Source organism: Triticum urartu, chromosome 7A (assembly GCF_056163025.1).
Source record: "Triticum urartu cultivar PI428250 chromosome 7A, HENAU_Tu73, whole genome shotgun sequence".
NCBI lineage: Eukaryota > Viridiplantae > Streptophyta > Magnoliopsida > Poales > Poaceae > Triticum > Triticum urartu.
This window is the reverse complement of record NC_141879.1, coordinates 182,727,647-182,739,000: the sequence shown is the minus strand read 5'-3', so window position 1 is coordinate 182,739,000 and position 11,354 is coordinate 182,727,647.

Below are 11,354 nucleotides of genomic sequence, written 5' to 3'. Positions count from 1 at the left end.
TTATGCCACGCATGATTTGGAGTTAGCAGCCGTAGTGCATGCGTTGAAAACGTGGAGACATTTCCTAATTGGAAATCATTGTGAGGTGTACACGGATCATAAGAGTTTAAAGTACATTTTTCACTCAGAAGGAGTTGAACCTCCGACAAAGGAGATGGTTGGAGCTCATCAAGGATTATGACATGAGATTGCATTACCATCCCGGAAAGGCTAATGTAGTAGCTGACGCATTGAGCCGTAAGAGCCATGTCAATACCCTAGTGACGGGGAAAATACCAAAGGAATTAGCAGAAAACCTTCGTGAGCTATGTTTGGAAATAGTTCCGAGAGGCTATGTAGCAGCATTGGAGATTCAGTCAACATTGATGGATAAGATCAGAGAAGCTCAGAAATCTGACAAGGAGATTGCTTCTATAAAGGAGAAACTTAGCAAAGGAAAAGCAAAGGGATTTCGTGAGGATGAGCACGATACCTTATGGTTTGAGGACCGTGTTTATGTGCCCAATGACCCGGAGATCAGGAAGTTGATTTTGCAGGAGGCACATAATTCACCATATTCGATTCACCCAGGGAATACCAAGATGTATTTGGATTTGAAAAAAACATTCTGGTGGACCGGAATGAAGAAGGATATTGCTGCGTATGCTGATACAGTTTGTGACGTATGTCAGAGAGTAAAAGCAGAACATCAAAAGCCAGAAGGATTGTTACAACCACTGCCGATACCCGAATGGAAGTGGGATAAGATAGGCATGGATTTTATCACAGGGCTACCCAGGACAAAAGCCGGATATGACTCGATATGGGTAGTAGTTGATCGTTTGACGAAGGTAGCACATTTCATTCCAGTTAAGACCACTTACACCAGTGCTAAGTTGGCAAAGATATACATGACTAGAATCGTTTGTTTGCATGGAGTTCCGAGGAGTATCGTATCAGATACCAGTTTCGTTCCATGACAACAGTTACGAAGTTGGAGACCGTCAATTCTTTGGACCAGATTTGATTAAGGAGTCAGAACGGAAGGTTAAGTTGATTCGCGATAGGCTCAAGGTAGCCCAGTCCAGGCAGAAGAGCTATGCAGATTCTAAACGCAAGGAGACAGTTTACGAAACCGGAGACAGAGTTTACCTTCGAGTATCCCCACTTCGAGGAGTTAAGCGCTTTGGAGTTAAGGGAAAGTTAGCACCGCGTTTCGTTGGACCGTTTAAGATCGTGAAACGTATGGGAGAAGTCGCTTATAAGTTGGAACTACCAGAAGGACTGTCAGGAGTTCATGATGTATTCCATGTTTCTCAGCTGAAGAGATGTCACGCCGAGATGGCGGAGGTACCGCTAAGAGATACAGTGCCATTAGAAGCGATTCAGTTAAAGGATGACCTAACATATGAGGAGAAGCCAGTCAAGATTCTCGATGTTGCCAGTAGAGTTACTCGCAGCAAGGTTATCAAGTTATGCAAAGTTCAGTGGAACCACCATTCAGAGGATGAAGCCACCTGGGAGAGAGAAGAAGATTTGCTCAAAGACCACCCTCACCTATTTTCTAGTCAACCCGAATCTCGAGGGCGAGATTCATCTTAAGGGGGGTAGGTTTGTAACATCCCAAATTTTCAATTTGGAATGTTATACACTAGATCATATGCATATCATATTTTCTTGCATTTTGGTTGATCCTAGAAATTTCACGCAACTCAAGGACCCTCGGAGAGAGTTGGAGATTTCGTTATTTTCATATTTGAGAGTTCTCTCGAATTTTGAAAATAGGATCATTTGATTTATTTATTTTATCTTCAATAATTTTTCCGGTGTCAAAATATATGAGAGAGGGAATAATATGACTTTCCCAAATTTAGGAAAAATGAAGATATAATAAATAGATCAATTTTGCTTTCCGGTGTTTATTTGCATTTTATTTGGATAGGGAAAAATGCGCGTTTTCAAAAATTGCATTTTAGGTCCGGAGAAAAGTTCATTTTGTTCGGCTCATTTTTAGGAGTCGGGGAAAATTTACTTTAGATTTTTCGGAGTCCGTTTAGATCCCTTTTTTGTTTTTTTTTGCACGAGGAAATTATTTTAAAAAAAAATTGAGCAGCGCCTTGGGCCAAAGGCCCAAGCCAAGCCACCTACCGCCGCGCTCCCAGGCGCCAGCCGCCGAGCCAGGAGCCGGTCGGCCGCCGCCGCCTCTTACTAGGACCGAATCCTTTTAGGATTCTAGGGCGCCCCCTTGTCCCCTTTTTCTTATTTCGTTTTCTTTAGTCCTACTCCGTTTATTTTCTAGATCTTTCCTACTCCTATCCTAATTCCTTGTCCTCTACCCCAAGTAAACCCCTCCCCTCCCCAATATAAATACCCAAGCACCCCCCCCTCTAAACACATCAAATCAAAGCTCTCCTCCACACCGCGCCTTGCACCGCCCCGCGCCGCCGCCTCACCCGCGCCGCCGCCCCACACCCCGCGCCGCCTCACCCGCGCCGCCGCCCCACACCCGCGCCGCCGCCGCACCTTGCCCACGCCGCCGCCCTACGCCGACGCCGCCGGAGCCCCGTTCACCGGAGACCTCGCCAAGGTAGCCCCGCGCTACATCTATTCTTTTTCTCGGATCGTTTTCTTCTAATCGTTCCGATTCTTTTCTTCTCTAAACCGTTCCGGTTTTCTAGATCAGTTTTTCGATCGGTTTTCTTCTCCAAAACCCTAGATCGGATTCGTTTTCTTCTCTGATTTAGTTGCTTTGGACCGTTCGCCAGACCGTTCGTCCTAACGAACGTGATCACCGGATTCTTCTAGGTTAACGAACGTCCGTTCGTTTAACCGTTCTTCTTTTTCTTTTCGTCGGATTTATTCCGCGATCGCGATCTCAGATCCGATCTTCTTCCTAGTCTATCTTTTCGCTCGTTTATCGGAATCAGGTGATTCAAGCGCCTGGAGTTTCGTCTCGAAACCGCCATTCCGTCTAATCAACTTGAACAAGCTTTTGTTACAGCAAAATTTTAACCTAGTTTCAACTTGCTAGAACCGAGTTGTTTTCTTCCGCCGTTTGTTTTTCGTTCTTTCTTGCAACCGGAGTTCTTAAGTTGAACTACCTGGTTCGATCTCTTGTTCGAGTTTTACCTGTGCATTAGATGAGTACTTATTGTATGCTTGTTGTTTGTCTGCGATAGATTACCCGGATTGCGCCGCTTGTTACTTCGAAACCCTAGGACTCGCGGATCATCAGCAAGGCAAGTAACACTTTGATCATACCTTTTCTACAACCCAGTTTTATTGCATTAGATCAATCCTCACACATTGCATGATTAGGATCTAATTAAATTGTGGGATGGGAAGTAGATGAGGTAGTACCTATTACCTGTATTATTATGAAACCCTTGGGAGTTACTCTACGTTTGCTTATATTGCCATGCTATGCTAGTAGACGTGGATTGGGTGAGTGATATCCATGACAGATGTGAGATTGATAATTTTAATGGTTTATCTAAGGTGGCAACTTAAACACACATCTGGGTGGATTGAGGCACCTGATGTCTATCAGGACTTGCCTGTTTTTTTTGGACCGCCACCCAGGCTCGAAGGGATCATAAGATAATTCATGCTAGAAACTTCCGTGTGCAGCCACATGCTACTATGGGCTCTAGCATAGTTGACTAAGTTGTGCGAACTCTTATGGGGTGGACTAGCAGATGTAGGGGATGTAGGTGTACCGGTCTACCCCACATGTAAGGTGCTAGTGCTTCTGAAAGACTATGTCTCGGTCATCCGTTTCTCAAACACCATGTAGTGCGAGAAAACAAACGGAGGCGATCGAGTCATGTGGGGAAAAGTGCGCAAACCTCTGCAGAGTAACAAACTAATCATGATTAGCCGTGTCCCCGATTATGGACAACTTGAGTATCTAGTACTTGAATATCATTGTGAATCTCAACATGTTACCTCTAATTAATGTTGTTGGGTTTTAATTACTTTTAGTTGGGATTGAGAATGCTGTCAACCATTCTCAATGTTTCACAACCACCATGATAGTAAATAAAATTTATTCCTTTGCAGTAGGGAAAAACTGGCTTTACGCAAAAACTGTAACCATAGAGCTTTCCACCAGCCATATATGCATATAGTATAGCTGTTTCATTCCATTACTCTCTATGTGTTACTTTGCCAACATATTCCATGTGCTGACCCGTTTTCGGGCTGCAACGTTAATGTTGCAGACTTTTCAGACGACGATTGAGGTGCGTTTAGGTCGTGGTTCTATACTCAGTGATGCCGCTGGAGTTGATGGACCCATTTATCTTCCAAGTCTTCCGCTGTTATCGATATTATATGGCCTTCTGCCATATTTATTGTAATAAGTTCTTTTTGAGCCATCGATGTAATAAGTGTGTGATTGCAACTCTGCTATAAAACCTCGATGTACTGTGTGGTGTCAGCATTACTGATCCAGGGATGACACCGTAGCACAGTAGACGTGATCCATTCGGGTCTGGTCGCTACAGTGAAATTGCCATGTGTATGCATATAAATTGTCATGGAAAATAAAGAACGATAATTTGCAATGGCAAATTTAAAGGTAAAATTGCCATGCCAAAACACTAGAAGAACCGACCATAGCTTTTGAGGCCAGATTTTTATCAATTGTCATGGCAATTTTCCTGAATAATTGTGACTATATAAGATGTGAGACACACATGAAACACATTGCATGATGCATACAAACTACTTGCCATGGTGCTAAAAAATCTCTCATGACGCATACAAACTACTTGCCATGACAAACAAAAAAGTGGCAAAATATATGTAAAACTCTCATGGCACATACAAACTACTTGCCATGATGCTCAATAAACACACCATGGCAACAACCTAATTTTCCAGGAGGTTAATCCACAAAGGCAATTATATGTGGTCAACTCAAAAAATTACCAACTCATACTACGTCGCAAAGCACAAAAAATAAGGTGCGTCACTACAATAGCAATAAGTGGAAATTAAAAAATGAGGTTCATCGCTACAATAGCGGTAAGTGGAAATTAATGAAAAGATGCCATGGGGTAACTAAATGACCATAGTGTATTGCATGCTTGTCTAGCAAAATTCAATGGATATCCGCTCTCCCTACTCTAAAAACGGATGATTATGCTCTTCTACAAACACATTGAGACTACAATCACAATATTGATGTGCCTCTACTATGACGTGGCATGGCAATTTGCAGAGAATGGTAATGAAAAAATGAAGTAGAAGTGTTGAGCAGCAGGATGCTACCTGCAGGGGCGGGTTCCAATGACGGGCCCTTATGCGATGAGTCACCGTGGTGGTCAGCTCGAGTTGTGGCTGCGGCGTCGCCCTAGTGAGTCCGGCATCAAGAGGACAGGTGTGGGAGGGTAGCGAGGCTACCGTGCCCTGTTTGGGGTGGCACGAGGACACCATAGTGAGCCTCAGCTGTGTCATTAAACTCCGACGACCATCCCGCCCCATCCCAACCTACCGCTGTAGCGAGCGCCGCCCCTATGGAACATGTCAACTGCGCCGCTGCTCCCCCCCCCCCCCGTGCGAGCAGCGCCGCATCGGGATGGCTTCACTCCCCCATCCGCGTCCAGCCTCCTCGGATAGTGACGCCGCCTCCCATTCCTCTCTCCAGCAACTCTGGCCCGCCGGAATCACGAAATCACTGCGCATGTCACTTCTAGGGAAAAGCCTAGCAGTAACGCGGGTCTAAGTGCTATCAATAGGGTGGGGTCCCGCATTACTGATACGACGCTATAGCTAACTTTTAGCAATAGCATGTTTTGACCAGCGCTATTGCTATATATGGGTAGCAGTAGCGGGCTTCACTGAAACGTGCTACTGCTAATAGCTGTAGCGCTTTACTTTAAACAACGCTACTACTAAGTGCATGTTGCTGCTAACTCCATACTGCTCGCTACTGGTGGGGTGATTTCACTGGAAATGAACACTGCAGGTGAAGTTAACCAATCCCTCCTCTCCAAGATGAACCTAGATGACTACACTGCTCCTGATGACTCAAGCCCCAATACCTCCCCCCAGGAGCCCTGCTAGTGGCATCAAACACTTCCTGCTTAGCCCAGTCACACCTCTGGACCTAATGGGATCGCCAATCAACCATGGAAGAAAATCAGGGGCATGGTGGATGAACTTGCAGCCGACAAGACTGGTGGAGACCAAGCGAAAGCCAAGATGAGCTACATGATTGAAGCTTGATCGAAGGACACAGAGGGTAGCGAAAAAGAAAATAAAGGGAGAGTAATGATTCAGTCGAAAGCAATGTTGTAGCCCTGTAGTTTTCTCTTTAGCCGATGTGTAAGACTGTAATCATTTTCCTTTCTGCTAAACTTTGGCCTCTGAACATGCTAAACATGCTCGGTGAAAAAAAATACTTTCACTAGTGCTATCTCTCAATAGTATTAACATAATTAGATCATATGGCAATCCTTCAACGTGCGATAAAGAATCACTCCAAAGTTCTTATCTAGAAGAGAACATAATACAAAATTGTTTATAGGGTACTAAACCACCTCAAAGTTATCCTTTCCGATTGATCTATCGAGCTATTCCTATAAGTGTCACAAGTAGTCAAAGAGTTTGTACTAAAATAACACCATATGATACACATCAACCAACTCTAATGTCACCTAGATACTCCAATGTCACCACAAGTATCTATGAGTTGATTATATGATATACATCAAACAACTTAGATTCATAATATTCAATCCAACACAAAGAACTTCAAAAAGTGCCCCAATATTTCTACCGGAGAAAGTAGGACGAAAACATGCATCAACCCCTATGCATAGATTACCCCAATGTCACCTTGGGAATCCGCAAGTTGAGTGCCAAAACATACATCTAGTGAATCAATATAATACCCCATTGTCACCACGGGTATTCATATGCAAGACGTACATCAAGTATTCAATCCGATAAAAGTGAAACCTGAAAGGTAAAAACTCAATTCATCACAACAAGATAGAAAGGGGAAAACACCATATGATCCAACTATATTAACAAAGCTCGTGATACATCTGTTGGGGAACGTTGCAGAAAACAAAAATTTTCCTACGGTTTCACCAAGATCCATCTATGAGTTCATCTAGCAACGAGTGATCGGATTGCATCTACATACCTTTGTAGATCACGCGTGGAAGCGTTCAAAGAACGGGGATGAGGAAGTCGTACTCGACGTGATCCAAATCACCGGAGATCCTAGCGCCGAACGGACGGCACCTCCGCGTTCAACACACGTACGGTCAGCGTGACGTCTCCTCCTTCTTGATCCAGCAAGGGGGAAGGAGAGGTTGATGAAGATCCAGCAGCACAACGGCGTGGTGGTGGATGCAGCAGTCACCGCAGCAGGGCTTCGCCGTTCTCTATGGAGGAGGAGGAGTTCTTGGAGGGGAGAGGGAGGCGCCAGGGGCATGGGTGCGGCTGCCCTCCCTCCCCCCCCCTCTATATATAGGGTCCCCAGGGGGGGCGCCGGCCCTGGAGAACCAATCTCCCAAGGGGTGGCGGCCAAGGGGGGTGGAGTGCCCCCCCAAGGCAAGTGGGGCGCCCCCCACCCTAGGGTTCCCAACCCTAGGCGCAAGGGGAAGGCCCAAGGGGGGGCGCACCAGCCCACTAGGGGCTGGTTACCCTCCCACTTCAGCCCATGGGGCCCTCTGGGATAGGTGGCCCCACCCGGTGGACCCCCGGGACCCTTCTGGTGGTCCCGGTACAATACCGGTGACCCTGAAACTTATCCCGATGGACGAAATAGCACTTCCTATATATAATTCTTTACCTCCGGACCATTCTGGAACTCCTCGTGACGTCCGTGATCTCATCTGGGACTCCGAACAACTTTCGGGTTACTGCATATACATATCTCTACAACCCTAGCGTCACCGAACCTTAAGTGTGTAGACCCTATGGGTTCGGGAGACATGTAGACATGACCGAGATGGCTCTCCGGTCAATAACCAACAGCGGGATCTGGATACCCATGTTGGCTCCCACATGCTCCTCGATGATCTCATCGGATGAACCACTATGTCGAGGATTCACGCAACCCCATATACAATTCCCTTTGTCAATCGGTACGTTACTTGCCCGAGATTCGATCGTCGGTATCCCAATACCTCGTTCAATCTCGTTACCGGCAAGTCACTTTACTCGTACCGTAATGCATGATCCCGTGACCAGACACTTGGTCACTTTGAGCTCATTATAATGATGCATTACTCAGTGGGCCCAGAGATACCTCTCTGTCATACGGAGTGACAAATCCCAGTCTTGATCCGTGTCAACCCAACAGACACTTTCGGAGATACCCGTAGTATACCTTTATAGTCACCCAGTTACGTTGTGACGTTGGTACACCCAAAGCACTCCTACAGTATCCGAGAGTTACACGATCTCATGGTCTAAGGAAAAGATACTTGACATTGGAAAAACTCTAGCAAACGAACTATACGATCTTGTGCTATGTTTAGGATTGGGTCTTGTCCATCACATCATTCTCCTAATGATGTGATCTCGTTATCAATGACATCCCCATGTCCATAGCCAGGAAACCATGACTATCCGTTGATCAACGAGCTAGTCAACTAGAGGCTCACTAGGGACACATTGTGGTCTATGTATTCACACATGTATTACGATTTCTGGATAATACAATTATAGCATGAATAATAGACAATTATCATGAACAAGGAAATATAATAATCATTTTATTATTGCCTCTAGGGCATATTTCCAACAACATCAAGATCGTTTCAAATCAAGAACACGAGAGCGAGAGAGATCAAACACATAGCTACTAGTACAAACCCTCAGCCCCGAGGGTGAATTACTCCCTACTCATCATGGAGGCCGTCTGGATGATGAAGATGGACTCCGGTGATGATTTCCCCCTTCGACAGAGTGCTACAGAGGCTTGTGGCGACGGAGTCAAAGTTCTAGGGTTATTTTTGGGGCTTCTGTATTTATAAGAATTTTTAGCGTTGGAATCACGCGAAAATGGGCCACGAGATGCCCACTACCCACCAGCCCACCACTTTTGCCCTAGCGTGCCCTGACAGGTAGTGGTCACCTCGTGGCTCTTCTGGCCCTCCCATGAAGCTTCGGGGGTCTCTTTTGTTCCAAAAAATCATCAGAAAGTTTCACTGCATTTGGACTCCATTTGATATGGATTTTCTGGAAAACCAAAAACAAGCAGGAAACAGCAACTGGCACTGGGCACTAGGTCAATATGTTAGTCCATAAAAATCATATAAAAGTGCACCAAAATCATAAAAAACTATATTAAAGGCATGAATACTTCATAAATTATAGATATGTTGCAGACATATCAAGACTCAATTACTTTCAATGAATAATCTGATCATAAATCCACAATTCATAGGATCCCAACAAACAGACAGCCAAAGAAGTACATCGAATAGAACTCCATGGAGATCATGGAGAACTTTGTATTGAAGATCGAAGAGAAAGAAGAAGTCATCTAGCTACTAGCTATGGACCCATGGGTCTGTGGTAAACTACCGACACATCATTGGAGGTGGCGTAAGGATGATGTGGAAACCCTCCGTGATTGACCCCCTAGCAGAGTACCAGAAAAGGCCTTCAGATGGGATCGCAGAAGGAAGCTTTCGGCGACCGAAAAAGTGTTTCGAATGGCTCTCTATTGGGTCTGGAATATTTGGGAATTTATGGAGTTGTAGTTAGGACAAACGGAGCTACGTGGGACCCACGAGCTCAGGGGCGCCACCCTGGGGCACACCAGCTGAGCTCGTGGCTCTCTCCAAGATCTTCTGGCCTCTTCTGAACCTTCTAGGGTCCCTTCTGGTCCAGAAAAATTATTATAAAGTTTCATCGTGTTTGGACTTTGTTTAATGCTAGTTTCCTGAAAAGCCAAGAACAAGCAAAAACCAACAACTAGCACTGGGCACCGAGTTAATAGGTTAGTCCCAAAAAATAGTATAAAATTTCATATAAAGTATCTAAGATTGGTAATATAAAAACATGAAACAATCAAAAATTATAGATACGTTGGAGGTGCATCACTAGTCCATGGACACGGATACGAGAGCCAGCCATCCAACATCATTTCCTAAACGTCTACCCAATTCCGGTCAATTTCATTTAAAATGCATAGCAATATGAAAGCAAGTTAAAATGTCATGTTCAAAGCATGATGTTCAAAGTTTTTACATGTGCCTGATCACAAAAGTACCAGTCTCACAGTCGATGCGAAAAATGAAGCTTTGTCCTGCCAAACTAGCTTTCAGAGCCTCCTCGCTCACTCTGTTGGTGGCTCCTCCTCACCATCCAGCTCATTCTCAGCCGCCTCCATCTCGGCTGCCAAGCGCTTTCCTTCTCCTCCTCCCACTTCTTTCCTTGAAACACCCTTGTAACATTCTTGGGCAATTCTTTTGTTGGATTGGTTGGATCACCCTCTTCTTGTTCGGTGTCAACACCAACGGTCTTGATGGGGCTGGCAATGGATAGTTGTCACTTGGGTTATCCATTCAACTTCAATAACAATGCATGAGGATAAAATTCCTCTTCTCCACCTTCAAAAACAAGCTGGATGCACAGGATGGCTAGAAAGAAAAACATTGTCAACAAGTTGCATATCACGCCGAATGACCAACACATAGAGCATATTCGGCCAACAAGTTACGTATCCGACCAAATTTCCAACACATATAGAAACTTACTGCTCGGTGATTAGTGAACACTTCCCAACAAATGATTAGTTGTTTTAAATGACCCCAATACCCGCTCACCGCTTCTTGGATTGTGTGCCATCGATGGTTGAGCGACTTTGTCCCACGATCGCAGATGAGTTCGTTGCAGTAAGGCTCAAAATTATTGTGCTCGTGGAACCAAGAATGAATATTGGACCAAAATGTTGCGTTTTTTGCTCTGTTTCATGGATTGGATAAAGGCTAGTGTTAAACCATCGCATCACACAATAACTCATCCTCCCGTATGTTGAAGCTTTCTCCTCTACCCATCTTCTTCGAATAGACCAGCCAATCCCTCGGATCAAGGTCGTCGTCGTCGGAAGTGCCCTGCTCTAGTTGCCCGATGTACAATTTAGGTTGTTGAGTGTGCGCGCCCGGATAGGTGTACATGCCTTGTTGTTGGGCGTGCACCTATGGCTCCAAGTCATCCACTTGTCTGTCCTCGAAGTAGCCTCTGCCTCCGTCGTGGGTCATCTCAAACAATTGCATGTCTACGTTCTCATATGCTGGAGACATTTTGGCGAACGAAGAGCGGGCACCAAACTAATCCACACCCAGCGTCCACAACCAGACAAGTTGCGGCGATGCTGAGTCGCAAAATGGAGCGGCACG